The sequence below is a fragment of the Schistocerca cancellata genome, chromosome 2 (assembly GCF_023864275.1).
Source record: "Schistocerca cancellata isolate TAMUIC-IGC-003103 chromosome 2, iqSchCanc2.1, whole genome shotgun sequence".
Lineage (NCBI taxonomy): Eukaryota > Metazoa > Arthropoda > Insecta > Orthoptera > Acrididae > Schistocerca > Schistocerca cancellata.
Window position 1 is genome coordinate 635,248,297 of NC_064627.1, and position 15,338 is coordinate 635,263,634.

Genomic DNA, 15,338 nt, shown 5'->3' on the forward strand with positions numbered 1-15,338 from the left:
TGAGTTGACAGCAACTTTGGTCACATTCCCCCATTTTCTGTTCACCCCATGTCCATTATCCACTGGAATATCCGCGGCATTCGAGCCAATAGGGATGAATTGTCGATGCTCTTACGATCCTACTCGCCGGTCATCTTCTGTCTTCAGGAAACAAAGCTGCGTCCCCATGACCGCTTTGTTCTCCCTCATTTTCAGTCCGTCCGATAAGATCTCCCCTCTGTTGAAGGCTCTCCAGCCCATGGAGGACTCATGATTCTTCTCCATGATACTCTCCATTATCACCTAATCCCCTTAAACACTTCCTTCCAAGCTGTCGCCGTCCGTCTTTCCCTTTCCGGATACACGCTCTCTCCTTGTACTGTATACATTCCATCGTCCACACCAATGGCACGAGCTGATCTCCTTCATCTTCTTGGTCAGCTTCCACCCCCCTATTTGCTGGTTGGGGACTTCAATGCCCACCACCCGCTTTGGGGATCTCCACATCCTTGTCCACGTGGCTCACTATTGCTAGACGTCTTCCACCAAGCGGATCTAGTTTGCCGCAACACTGGGGTCCCTACATTTTTGTCTGCCTCCACGACACATTTATCTCATTTGGACCTTGCGGTCGGTACTGTTCCGCTGGCTCGGCGCTTCGAATGGTTCGCCCTTGATGATACACACTCGAGTGACCACTTTCCATGTGTCCTTAGACTGCAGCCTTAACTGCCATATATGCGTCCGAGACGCTGGAAGTTTGCCCAGGCCGACTGGACACTTTTTTCGTCTCTAGCGACATTCGATGACCGTCGCTTTCCCAGCGTCGACGATGAGGTCACACATATTACCGACGTTCTTCTTACAGCTGCGGAACGTTCAATACCACGCACCTCCGAATTGCTCCGGCGCCCCCCAGTTCCTTGGTGGAACGAGGCATGTCGTGACGCAATACGTGAGCGGCGACGTGCTCTTCGCATTTTCCGTCACCATCCTACTTTGGCCAACTGTATCCGCCATAAGCAGCTCCGTGCGCGATGCCGTCGCGTCATCCGCGATAGCAAGAAGGCAAGCTGGAAATTCTTTATTAGCTCATTTAACACCTTCACTCCCTCCTCGGAAGTTTGGAGTCGGCTTCGACGGTTCTCAGGCGCGCCTAGTTTCTCCCCGGTCTCTGGGCTCACTGTCGCGCATGATACCTTAGTGGACCCCGTCGCAATTTCTAACTCGTTGGGTCAGCACTTTGCTGAGATTTCGAGCTCTTCAAATTACCCTCCAGCGTTTCTCCCGAAGAAACGTGCAGCGGAAGTGCGACATCTTGCTTTCTCCTCTCAAAATCACGAAAGCTACAATACTGTTTTCTCCCCGCGGGAACTCCAACATGCCCTCTCTTCTTCTCGCTCCTCCGCCCCAGGACCGGATGGTATCCATGTCCAAATGTTGCTGCATTTATCAACCCATAGTCTGCGTTACCTCCTTCGCCTTTATAATCGAATTTGGACCGACAGTACCTTTCCCAGACGGTGGCGGGAAGCTGTTGTCGTTCCCGTTCCGAAACATCTCCCCTCTAGCTATCGCCCCATTTCTCTCACGAGTAGTGTCTGTAAGGTTTTGGAGCGTATGGTGAATTACCGTTCAGCTTGGTGGCTGGAATCCCGCAGTCTTTTAACACCAGCCCAATGCGGATTTCGGAAGCATCGTTCTGCAGTTGACCATCTTGTTGCTCTCTCCACTTATATCATGAACAATTTTCTCCGGAAACGCCAAACGGTAGCAATATTTTTCGATCTGGAGAGAGCATACGATACCTGTTGGAGGACAGGCATCCTCCGCACACTGTTCTCTTGGGGCTTTCGAGGCCGGCTGCCCCTTTTTCTTCGCGAATTTATGGCAGAGCGCACTTTTAGGGTGCGGGTGAACACTACTCTCTCCCGTACTTTCTCCCAAGAAAACGGGGTACCCCAGGGATCCGTGCTGAGTGTTGTACTGTTTGCCATCGCCATAAATCCAATTATGGATTGTCTCCTTCCTGATGTCTCGGGCTCCCTCTTTGTGGACGATTTTGCGATCTACTACAGCTCTCAACGGACCAGCCTTCTTGAACGACGTCTTCAGGGATGTCTCGATCGCCTCCACTCGTGGAGCATCGAAACCGGCTTCCGTTTCTCACCCAGTAAGACCGTTTGTGTTAATTTTTGGCGACGTAAGGAGTTTCTTCCGCCCTCCTTACATCTAGGTCCTGTCAACCTTCCGTTTTCAGACGTCGCTAAATTCTTGGGTCTTATGTTTGACAGAAAACTGTGCTGGTCCTCCCACGTTTCCTATCTTTCGGCTCGCTGTCTGCGATCGCTTAATACCCTCCGTGTCCTGAATGGTACCTCCTGGGGAGCGGACCGAGTGGTCCTTCTCCGCCTATATCGCGCCTTAGTGGGCTCGAAATTGGATTATGGAAGCATAGTCTACTCCTCTGCTCGGCCGTCTATTCTTCGGCGTCTCGACTCTATCCACCACCGTGCATTACGTTTAGTGTCTGGAGCTTTTTACACTAGCCCTGTGGAAAGCCTTTATGCTGAGACTGCTGAACCTCCGCTGTCCAATCGGCGAGCAGTCCTCCTGAGTCGTTATGCTAGCCATCTGTCTTCCATGCCTGCTAATCCAGCCCATGACCTTTTTTTCGACGCCTCCTTTGATGTAGGGTATGCAGGCCGCTCCTCCTCCCTACTACCCCCGGGAGTCCGCTTCCGTCAACTGCTCCATTCTCTTTCCTTCCGCTTTCCTAAAACCTTCTTGACAACTTGGGGTACTGCACCGCCTTGGCTCCGTCCCCGGATCTGCCTGCTCCGTGACCTTTGTCAATTTCCCAAGGATGGTACACCTACACTTGTTTATCGTCGGGCATTTGCTGCTCTATGTGCACAAATGACGGACGCCACATTTATTTACACCGACGGCTCGAAAACTTCGTTAGGTGTAGGGAGTGCCTATATTGTTGGCGACACCCCAAATCGCTTTCGGCTTCCCGACCAGTGTTCGGTTTATACTGCGGAGCTTTACGCTGTTCTCCAGGCTGTCCACTACATCCGCCGCCATCAGCGGATACAGTACGTTATCTGCTCTGATTCTCTCAGCTCTCTCCTCAGTCTCCAAGCTCTTTACCCTGTGCACCCTCTGGTCCACCGGATTCAGGACTGTCTGCGCTTGCTCCACCTGGGGGGCGTCTCGGTGGCGTTCCTCTGGCTCCCGGGACTCGCTGGTATCTGTGGGAATGAGGCGGCCGATATAGCGGCCAAGGCTGCAGTCTCTCTTCCTCGGCCAGCTATTCATTCGCTTCCCTTCACCGATCTACGGAGCGGTTTATGTCGCAAAGTTGCTCATTTATGACATGCGCATTGGTCAACACTTCCCCGTAATAAATTGCGGGAAGTGAAAGCCCTTCCTTGCGCTTGGACCTCTTCCTCCCGAACGCGTCGTCGGGAGAAGGTAATTTTAGCTAGACTCCGGATAGGGCACTATCTTTTTAGCCATCGACATCTTTTAAGCGGCGGTCCTCCCCCACTCTGTCCCCACTGCTTTCAGCTGTGGACGGTAAGACACCTTTTAATTGAATGCCCCTATTTTACTCCTTTACGCTCCCGTCTACAGCTATCGCCTGATCTATCGTCGATTTTAGCAGATGACTCGCGCTCAGCCGACCGCGTTCTCCAGTTTATTAGTGACAGTGAAATGACGTCAGTCATTTGAAGCTTTTTTTGGGGACAACCACCCCCTTTCTGTAGTGGATTTTTAAGCATTCCTTCCATTTTTAGTTTCTCCAATTTTATGACTTTGTTCCCATTGCTGCTGGTTTTCAATTTCGGTTTTTTACTGTCTTAAGTCACGGGCTGGGCGCTAATGACCATAGAAGTTTTGCGCCCTAAAACAAAAAAAAAAAAAAAAAACAGGAGTCGATTTAGAAGAGATAGGTGATCCAGTATTAGAATCAGAATTTAAAAGAGCTATGGAATATTTCAGATTAGATACGGTAGAGTGGGTAGATAACATTCAATCAGAATTTCTAAAATCATTGGAGGATGTGACAACGAAACGACTATTCACCTTGATATGTATGAGGTGCATTCAAGTTCTAAGGCTTCCGATTTTTTTTCTAATTAACTACTCACCTGAAATCGATGAAACTGGCGTTACTTCTCGACGTAATCGCCCTGCAGACGTACACATTATTCACAACGCTGACGCCATGATTCCATGGCAGCGGCGAAGGCTTCTTTAGGAGCCTGTTTTGACCACTGGAAAATCGCCGAGGCAATAGCGGCACGGCTGGTGAATGTGCGGCCACGGAAAAAGTCACTAGGAGCCAGGTCAGGTGAGTAGGGAGCATGAGGAATCACTTCAAAGTTGTTATCACGAAGAAACTGTTGCGTAACGTTAGCTCGATATGCGGGTGCGTTGTCTTGGTGAAACAGCACACGCGCAGCCTTTCCCGGACGTTTTTGTTGCAGTGCAGGAAGGAATATGTTCTTCAAAACATTTTCGTAGGATGCACCTGTTACCGTAGTGCCCTTTGGAACGCAATGGGTAAGGATTACGCCCTCGCTGTCCCAGAACATGGACACCATCATTTTTTCAGCACTGGCGGTTACCCGAAATGTTTTTGGTGGCGGTGAATCTGTGTGCTTCCATTGAGCTGACTGGCGCTTTGTTTCTGGATTGAAAAATGGCATCCACGTCTCATCCATTGTCACAACCGACGAAAAGAAAGTCCCATTCATGCTGTCGTTGCGCGTCATCATTGCTTGGCAACATGCCACACGGGCAGCCATGTGGTCGTCCGTCAGCATTCGTGGCACCCACCTGGATGACACTTTTCGCATTTTCAGGTCGTCATGCAGGATTGTGCGCACAGAACCCACAGAAATGCCAACTCTGGAGGCGATCTGTTCAACAGTCATTCGGCGATCCCCCAAAACAATTCTCTCCACTTTCTCGATCATGTCGTCAGACCGGCTTGTGCGGGCCCCAGGTTGTTTCGGTTTGTTGTCACACGATGTTCTGCCTTCATTAAACTGTCGCACCTACGAACGCACTTTCGACACATTCGTAACTCCATCACCACATGTCTCCTTCAACTGTCGATGAATTTCAATTGGTTTCACACCACGCAAATTCAGAAAACGAATGATTGCACGCTGTTCAAGTAAGGAAAACGTCGCCATTTTAAGTATTTAAAACATTCTCATTCTCGCCGCTGGCGGTAAAATTCCATCTGCCGTATGGTGCTGCCATCTCTGGGACATATTGACAATGAACGCGGCCTCATTTTAAAACAATGCGCATGTTTCTAGCTCTTTCCAGTCCGGAGAAAAAAAATCGGAGCCCGTAGAACTTGAATGCACCTCGTAGAACGTGAGAGTCTAGCGATATACTGTACCATATGACTTTCGGAAGAACATCATCCACACAATTCCGAAGATTGCAAGAGTTGACAAGTGCGAGAATTATCGCACAATCAGCTTGACAGCTCATGCACCCAAGTAGCTGACCAGAATAATGTACAGAAAAATGGAAAAGAAAATTGAGAGCGTGCTAGATGAAAATCAGTTTGGCTTTAGGAAAGATAAAGGCACCAGAGACTCAATTCTACCGTGTGTCGATGATGGAAGCAAGACTGGAGGAAAATCGACGCTTCCGTTAGGATTTGTCGACATGGAAAAAGCGTTTGACAATGTAAAATAGTGCAAGATGTTCGAAAATTTGAGAAAAATGGGAATGTGCTATAGGGAGAGACGGGTAATATACAACACGTACAAGATCCAGGAGGGAATAATAAGATTGGGAGACGAGGAACGAAGTGTCCGGATTAGAGAGGGTGTAGTCTTCCACCCTATAGTTCAATCTGTACATCGAAGAAGTAATGATGGAAAGAAAAGAAAGGTCCAGCAGTAGAATTAAAATTAAAGGTCAAAGGGTATCAATAATAAGATTCGATGATGACATTGCTATCCTGAGTAAAAGTGAAGGAGAATTACATGAGATGCTGAATGGAATGAACAGTCCAATGAGTACAGAATTTGGGTGGGGGTAAATCTAAGAAAGACGAAGGCAATGAGAAGTAACATAAATGTGAGAGGCGAGAAGCTTATCATGAAGGTTGGTGGTGACAAAGTAGTTAAGGAATTATGCAATCTTGACATCAATATAACCCATGACGGACGCAGGACATCAAAAGCAGACTATCACTGGCAGAAGTGGCATTTATGGTCAAGAGAATTCTACTGCTATCAAGCATAGGTCTCAATTCAAAGAAGAAATTTCTGAGAATGTAGGTTTGGAGCACAGAAATGTATGGTAATGAAACGTGGAGTATGGGAAAGCTGCAACAAGAGAGCATCGAAGCATTTGAGATGCAGTGCTGCAGAATAATGTTGAAAATTAGGCGACGTTATAAGGTATGCAGTGAGGTGATTCTCCGCGTAATCAGCGAGGAAAGAAATATGTGGAAAACGCTGACAAGGAGGGACAGGATGGCAGGACGTTTGTTAAGACATCAGGGGAATAACTTTCGTACTAGAGGGAGCTGTAGGGTAAGAACTACAGAAGAAGATAGAGACAGGAATACATTCAGCAAGTAATTGGGGACGTAGGCTGCAATTGCTACTCTGAGATGAAGGGGTTGGGACAGGAGAGGAATTCTTCTTGTGCGGCATCAAAGAAGTCTGAAGACTGATGACTCAGAATAAAACAAAATAAAAAAATTACTCGCAAAACTCTGCTACTGGCTCTTTGATGATGAAGATGAGGGGCTAATAACAACAGTGTTGAGTCCCACCGAAACAGCGTCAGTCCTCATCATTTCTGCACATGCTAGAAAGCTGTAAGAATCTTACTTAATATATTAGCATGATTTGTGCAGCACGGGAGTTCTTTAAGAAGAGTTGTGGAAACATTGCAGTAGAGAAGCACGTCGATAAATTCAGAACTGTAGCTCTTAGAACGGGTGTACGATACAGATACAGGTAAGACCAAAGTGGAGTTCGAGCTTGGCTGTGCAGAGAGCTGGGGCGTTTACCCGCTCCTGTATTCCCGCCTGTGGCACTCTGTGTGCGGCGTACATTCCAGCCGGCGGCGGCGTGAGTGAGTGAGTCTGGGCTTACGGCCCGCCGAGCACTCACTGCACGCCGGCTACGGTGGCTGGGCACGGCGTGTTTACCTTGCGCGTACAGTGTTTCTGTAGTGCGGGGAACTTTGCTGGCCGCCGAGCACCGTAAATATTTCTGCAGCTCCCTGCGCTCCCTCCTGTTCACAGTCCAACTTGAGCACAACTGGTTGCGCTCGCCGCAGGTTCCCATTTTCCCTTTTGTTCACGTAAATCCTGCGTCGATAAACGGCTACCAACTTTATGTGTTCAGTATACACATGTTGTAATTGTGTCTGAAGGAGCTTCTATTTTTAGTCCTGCTTTTCCGTAACTGTTGACGTCCAACTTCAGTCCTCGCTGTGACAATAACAATAACCACAACAAATAAAAGAACAAAATCCACAGCCATTTGAGAGGCATCTAAAGATAATGCTCTCCACTAGGTCCTGTCATTCGTTAGTGTCCATCTATACCAGTTTATTGGCTTCCACTCTTGACCAGTATAATGCCTCCCGATCTACGTAGATGTACTGCCCTTATGAGAGAATTCCACAAGATCTCCAGGAATTCCAATCTACCTGTGCATAGCGACCTGCCACTTTTAAACTGTAAGAGACTGATATCACGCCATCCAACTCCGTGCGATGCTGCCGACATGGTTGCTAAGGATTTCAAACCTCTTGAAGAATGGAAAGGTCGGTGGGAAGCAGTGACAGATGTGCACCTGCATAACATCTTCTTAGGTGCTAAACTTCCAAGTGGATTCGACATAGCACGCAAGACCTGGGCTACTCTCAACAGAATCCGTACCGGCCATGGCCGATGCAGGGACGCTCTCTTTAAGTGGAAGAAGCTGCCTAATCCAGCCTGTGACTGCGGGGTTCCATACCAGACTGTTCACCACATTGTCAGTGAATGCAGTATTCGAGCCTATCACGGCGCCAAAGAGGATTTCCTGCTAGCAACTCCAGATGCAGTGCGCTGGATTGAATGACTGGATATTCAGTTGTAAAGACAAACTTAAGTTTCTTGTCAGTATGTATATGTAATTTAATTTCATGATGTGTATGTATTAGCCATACGCTAAATAAAATAATGAATAATGTACCATGTTAAATACAGAACAACCGTCTCCAGTCACAATCGTTATTTTATTTCAATGTACGATGCATTTCGAGCCTTGGAGGCTGAACTTCAGGGTGTTGACAGTCTACATTAAGCTTATTTTTGCAGATTTAGGTTCATTCTGTTCCGTGTAAGGTTACGTTGGTATATTACATAGTGGCACATTGTGAATATAAGTTTACAGCACTAAGAAACATCGAAATATAACTTATTGTTTCCAGTAGTTGATATGTGGTTTTGAAGCACAGTAAGGGTAAACATGTTTATGGGCATTCGCACTTATCCTTCTGCGCCAGATTTGTAAACACAAGCCAAACAATTTAAAGTGTAAAGATACTGCATTTCCACGTAAACACAGGTGTTACTTTTTCAAAGAAGATACAAAAGCAGTTACATTTTTAATTATACAGACATATCATTTATAAACAAATATTTGTAAATGTCAACATGGCTGTATTCAAGCAATACTGTCAAAACAATACTAGTAAATAATGACTCATTGAGAAAAATAAATTGACAAACCATCCAACAGAATATAGGCCAGTATCAGTAACAGAGGCACTACAGCAAAAACAACTGAAACAACGTGTATGTTCACAAGCATCCCCTCTTTAGGCACAGCATCACAAAAAACTTACTAACTTCCTTAGGAACACCAATATTAACATCTCCTTCTCCACTTGTTTCAAACAGTAAACACAAGCATCACAATAACAGAACACTGTGGAACACACAAATTGCAATGTAACAGCTGCATTTTGCGTAGGAAAAACAGGAAGTACTTTCCACACACGTTATAGGGACACAAAGTTTAGACTTAATCATTGTGATAAATCGACAGTAGTTACCACATCTACATTAATATAAATTACAACCACAACTATCTAACTGTATTCCGCACAGAAAACAATGGTAAAAAATGATCTACTAGAACAGTTAGAAATAATGTTACACAAAGACAAATCTTCTGAAAAAATGTTGTATGACCAAACGAAGTTTAGCATTCTCAATTTTTTTTCAGTAAGTTTAAAACAATTTTTTCCTCAAGGGACAAATATTTAATAGTGCAACTGCTTGGAAACATGCAGCCATATTTGAATATTCACATGCATGTATTTTATAAATTATATCTCCGTATAATTAATAATATAACAGCTTTGTATCATCTTTGAAATAACATCTGTATATTCGTAGAAATGTAGCATTTTTACATTTGAAATTCTTTGACCTGTTCTGACTTGTTTACAAATGTGCTGTAGAATGGAAAGTGTGGATATGTGCGTAAACATATTTACTCAACTGTGCTTGAAAACCATGTATCCATTACTGGAAACAGTAAGTTATTTTACGATTTGTCTTACTATTGTAGACCTACATTCACAATGTGCCAATTTTCAGTATACCGTTGTAATCTTACCAGGACCAGAATTAGCCTAAATAAAAAAAAAAGTTGATGTAGATTGTCAAAGCACCTGAAGGTAAGCTCCTGGGGCTCGAAATGCATCTTGTATTGAAATAAAATCACGATTGTGACTGAAGGCTATTGTAATATACTCATGGAAGAAACACAGCATTGGATATAATTAAGTTATACCATGTTAGAAGCATAGTTCCTAATTCATGAATAAATTTAAAAAAAATGGTTTTTTAAGTCGACCTAAGTGTGCTTGGTAAATTAGTGGAAATGTCAAAACACTCGTTTTATAAATAACCGTAAGTAGGCCGACTGAAACAATTTTCAGTTTTAATCGAATAGTACCTTGTACTATAAAAGATATGAGGATAATACTATCAGTTCAACAAGAGTCTGCAAACAGGCGAGGGTAATAAATATTACACAAGAATTAAATATAACATGAGTATTAATAACAATAGCTTAAAAACACGTCAAAGAGCCACCACAGTTAAAATTCTAACCAGGAGTGAACAATCTCATCACACTATTCGAACAGTAACAGTGGTACTAAATTCACCGCACTCACTTATACGTCTGCGAAGTTCATATGTATCATTTTGCAAGTGATAAACGGTAACAGTTTAATTCGTGCGGAAGTAATTTTAATAATATCAATTTATTACACAACTTAGCAACGGTGCATTCAGTCTGTCGGCAGAAAATAGATTCTTTTACAAATTCGAGAAATTGATCTACAGTGCCAGATAAAATTTTCTCTGCTATGGCTTTGATCTTATTCAGTTGTTTCTCTGTCGCTTTATTTAAATTGTATAAAGAAACAAGTGAAAACCGCTTACATAAATTTCAAAATTATTTCAAACAATTTCATCATCGTTACACTACGAAGTAACTTTTGAAATAACTTGCAAGAAATGGTCGAAATAGGAAAGAATAATTCCTAAGGATTCTTTTTAGAACGTGTCTAAAGCTGCATAACGTACAGCTTGGAAATACGGAAAATTCTTGATCTCTCAATCCCTTACGAAGCCTGTGATGGAGACGTTTCCGTAATTTCAAGTTGTGCCGAAACTGAACGGGTGACTGTGTGTACCATGGATGTATTTCTTCATCAAGTAATGGCTACATAATGTGTTACACTTCTTCCTCAAATCCTTATTATAGACTTACATTGTAATCTCCATTTTTTATTTTGCGCTGATACGAAGAAGAGTTTGAAGAAACAATCGCATGCTAATTGTCGGTAGTGAATAACTAGTTCACATTGGGGAGATTGATTTGTGTGCTGGCGGGAGAGGAAAAAAGATCTCATCAGCACATTGCAAAGTCCATGGCTGTTCAAACCTATATGGTAAAGTCGTTGTTGCGCACAGAACATTACAATGGAGGCTCAGACTTGATGTAACTTAATTTTTCTTGTTTGAACATAAGTCGTACGGTTTCAGAAAGATAATCAGTATGTTTTTATTTATTTCAGGTATGTGCAAGAGACGCAGTCACAGGAAAGCGAGCGCTCTTACTGTAGCTGTTACCACTCAGCAGATCTACAAGCTGCTTGTTAACGGTAATGTGCGGAGTACTGCTTACCTTCTTCTCAGTTAGCTGTAAGTTTGTGATTTTCGGGTGGGCGTATATGGTTACCGATCACGGAATGAAAGTTAGTGCTTAATACACCGTCAATATCGAGGTCATTAGATGGATAGCATGCTCGAATTGTCCAGGTATGAAAAAAAAAGGAAATAGACTGTAGCATTGTTTAGCGAAAGAATGCTGCACTCTCTTGAAAATGATGTAAGGAACCACGGAAATGCCGAATGCAGATCTTCACTGTTTTGCCTAGTTTTACGCGGCTTTTTGAACGTTACTGACAGATTTAAGTGGATTGATTGCTAAATTCGGAGCCCCATCGGCGATGTCTAGACGTATGCATGGGACACTCCATTTCGCAAATCGCTAGGGAATTCAAAATTCCGAGATCCACCTTGTTAAGAGTGTGCGAGCATACCAGATTTCAGGCATTATCTCTCACTACGGACAACGCAGTGGCCGACGGCCTTTACCTTAACGACCGGCAACAACTGCGTTTGCGTAGAGTTTTCAGTGCTAACAGAAAAGGAGCACTCCGTGAAATAACCGCAGAAATCAATTTGGAACGTACGAAGAACGTACCCGTTAGGACAGTATGGCGAAATTTGGCTTTAATGGGCTATGGCAGCAGACGACAGATGAAAGTGCCTTTAACAGAGCTAACAGCACGACATCGCTTACAGTGACTCTCCTGGGCTCGTAAACATATTGGCTGGATCCTAGAGGACTGGAAAACTGTGGCCTGGTCGGAGGAGTCACGATTTCAGCTACTAACAAGGGAACCTCCCCATCGCACCCCCCTCAGATTTAGTTATAAGTTGGCACAGTGGATAGGCCTTGAAAAACTGAACACAGATCATTCGAGAAAACAGGAAGTAGTTGTGTGGAACTATGAAAAAAATAGCAAAATATACAAACTGAGTAGTCCATGTGCACGATAGGCAATATCAAGGATGAAGTGAGCTCAGAAGCGTCGTGGTCCCGTGGTTAGCGTTAGCAGCTGCGGTTCAAGTGGTCCTTGGTTCAAGTCTACCCTCGAGTGAAGAGTTTATTTTTTTATTTTCAGACAGTTATTATCTGTCCGTCCGTCCGTCCGTCCGACCGTCCGATACGAGGTAACTGCGCCGTAGCATGAGGATGCTATACCTAAACAAACATCGAAACACACGACGTCAGTTGACAACAGCGCACGGAAGAGGAGTATTCCTGCTAACGAGGCTCCCTGGCTGGCAGTTGACTGTTCGCTACTTTGGACGGGAGTGCATTAAATACGTGAGATGTATTCCGTGGGCAATATGAATCCAGCAAATATAGCTCGCGACTTCAATAACAAGGTCAATGAATATTTTCCGAACTGTAAGTTTGCGGTGCGGTCGCAAAACATAGACACTAAACTTATTACAGTGAACAGAGACGTCAATGAACGAACGGACAGATCATAACTTTGCGAAAATAAAGGAAGAAAAATTTTCACACGAGGGAAGATTTGAACCAAGGACCTCTCGCTCCGCAGTTGCTCACGCTAACCACGGGACCACGGCGCTCCTACGCGCACGTTAAACTTGATGTTGCCTATCTTGCACATGGACTACTCAGTTTGTATATTTTGCTTATTTTTTCATAGTTCCACACAACTACTTAATGTTTTCTCGAATGATCTGTGTTCAGTTTTTCAAGGCCTATCCACTGTGCCAACTTATAACTAAATCTGAGGAGGGGTGCGATGGGGAGGTTCCCTTGTAAGATCTGATGGTAGAGTTCGAGCGCAGTGCAGACCCCACGAAGCCATGGTCCCAAGTTGTCAACAAGGCACTGTGCATGCTGGTGGTGGCTCCATAATGGCGCGGACTGTGTTTACATGGAATGGACTGGGTCCTCCGGGCCAACTGAATTGATCATTCACTGACGTGGCTACGTTCGCATACTTGGAGACCATTTCCAGCTGTTCATGGACTTCATGTTCCCAAACGACGATGGAACTTTTATGGATGACAATGTGCCATGTCACTTGGCCACAATTAGTCGCGATGGGTTTGAAGATGATTCCGGACATTCCGAGCGAATGATTTGGCCACCCAGATCGCCCAATATGAATCCCATCGAACATTTATGGGGAAACAATCGAGAGCTGCACCGGCTATAGAGTCAGCATGGCTCAGTATCTCTGCAGGGAGGATCCAGTGACTTGTTGCGTCGATACAACATTAAAGTGCAGCACTAATCTGCGAAAAAGGAGAGACACGTGGTTTGAGGCGCCATGCCACGGATTGCGCGGCCCCTCCCGCCGGAGGTTCGAGTCTTCCCTCTAGCATGCGTGTGTGTGTTGTCCTTAGCATACATTAGTTTAAGTTCGTTTACGTAGTGTGTAAGTATAGGGACCGATGACCTCAGCAGTTTGGTCCCTTGGGAATTCACACATATCTGAACATTTTGAAAAAGGAGGTTCGACACGATATTAGGAGGTATCGCATGACTTCAGGCACTTAAGCGTGTAACAGCTAATAGGATATTCACTGTCGCTTGAACTGCACATGGTTCTTAAAGTAGGAAACGTAGATTGCCAGCCATTCCCGTCGCGACAACCTGCGTGGTCAGGGAGATTGCGTCAACATTCCGGTGTTCGGTGCACAGTTCCAGGCGGTGTGAGATTTTTAAAGGATTTAAAATATTTGAATGGTGTGCACTACCAGAGATACGTGACTGCTCCCTAAGACTTCTCTAGTCAAGGAGTTACACCTTTAACCCGGTACATGCGAATGTTGTCTTCTCGTAACACGGAGCTGCTAATGTAAGGTCTTAGTTTTCTTATCGCACGGAAACGCCAAAACTAATTTGTCCAGCACCTCTATGCGGCTGCTTTGGTTCATGCCAAATGTCAGCCCAGCCAGTTCATTTTCAGTAATTAAGTCGTCCACAGACACGCTTGAAGCTTTATTTTCAAAATCGTATTTAGCTTGCTAGGTGGTCTGAAGGAATTTTAGTAAATTACACAGAGTTTTCAAAACTTAGCTTTCAATTTACTTGAAATTTCAAATTTACCATCAGGAAATGAGACATTGATTTTTAAGTGAAATGCACTCACAAATGACCCTCAGCGAGGTACCGAAATTGGAAATTTGCGGTAAGGTCTTGTAAGACCAAACTGCTGAAGTCATCGGTCCCTAAGCTTACGCACTATTTAATCTAACTTAAACTGACTTGCGCCAAGGACCACACACACACACACACACACACACACACACACACACACACACACGCCCGAGGGAGGACTCGAACCTCCGATGGGGGGGGAGCCGCGCGTGCCGTGACAAGACGCACCAGACACTGCGGCTACCTCGCGCGGCCGAGATATCGAGAGCAGCATGTTGGAAGTTACTAGGAAACAGAACAACGAACAACTAATTAAAGAAACAGGCAGAAGTTGTAGAAGCAAATATGATAGTAATGAAAATTGAATGGAACTGGATGAAACATGTTGTTTACAAGAGTTAATGAAAGGCTGACACGACGACGAGACGGACGTTTGTAGACGATATTAGAAAGCATGTAGTAGCAACAAGAACGTGTGTAGCAGAAGACGGCAATGCATGGAAAAATCTAGAAGCAGTAGATGTGAATTTGCTGGCTTCTCCTAGTAGATTGCTATTGGTGCTGGCGGATATTATTATTATTATTATTATTATTATTATTATTATTATTATTATTATTTTAATTTCATTATTATTGTTATTTCTTTTCTCAGACGTTATGTCTGGTCAAAAATAGAAAGTGACGCGGACCTTGATCAAGCATGACTTCCTTTTAACTGTACGGTATATGTTACATTGCATTTAGGAACTTTCGGGTAATTGAACATGTATCAGTAATTACAGATTTCTAGTTTGTTGCTTGGTAATAACAGAACATGAGGTGTCGGTTAACTTCATCTGACCATCTCATCCTCTTTGTTTTCCTTTGGTTGCAGGAAGCATATCCTGCAAAACACGTCTATTTGGATTTAAGTCATTTTCCGTGTGGCCAGCAGTGTCGTTGCCATTGTGGACGGGCATAGGGTTCAAGCGTCGTCCCCGACCATGACAGCGCTTGTCCGAGGCTTCA

At 44.5% G+C, this 15,338-nt stretch overlaps 1 protein-coding gene across 4 annotated transcripts in view; it reads left to right on the top strand.

The window, feature by feature from the left end:
- Positions 1-15,338, top strand: part of LOC126162305 (pleckstrin homology-like domain family B member 1) — a 1,095,423-nt gene that overhangs the window by 209,353 nt on the left and 870,732 nt on the right. Inside the window, exon 2 of one of the 4 annotated variants that reach the window (XM_049918725.1) lies at positions 11,131-11,217. The exons of the other annotated variants lie outside the window; for them this stretch is intronic. The gene's annotated coding sequence lies outside the window, so the exon portion shown is untranslated. The remainder of the gene's footprint in view (positions 1-11,130; positions 11,218-15,338) is intronic. 4 annotated transcript variants of the gene reach the window in all.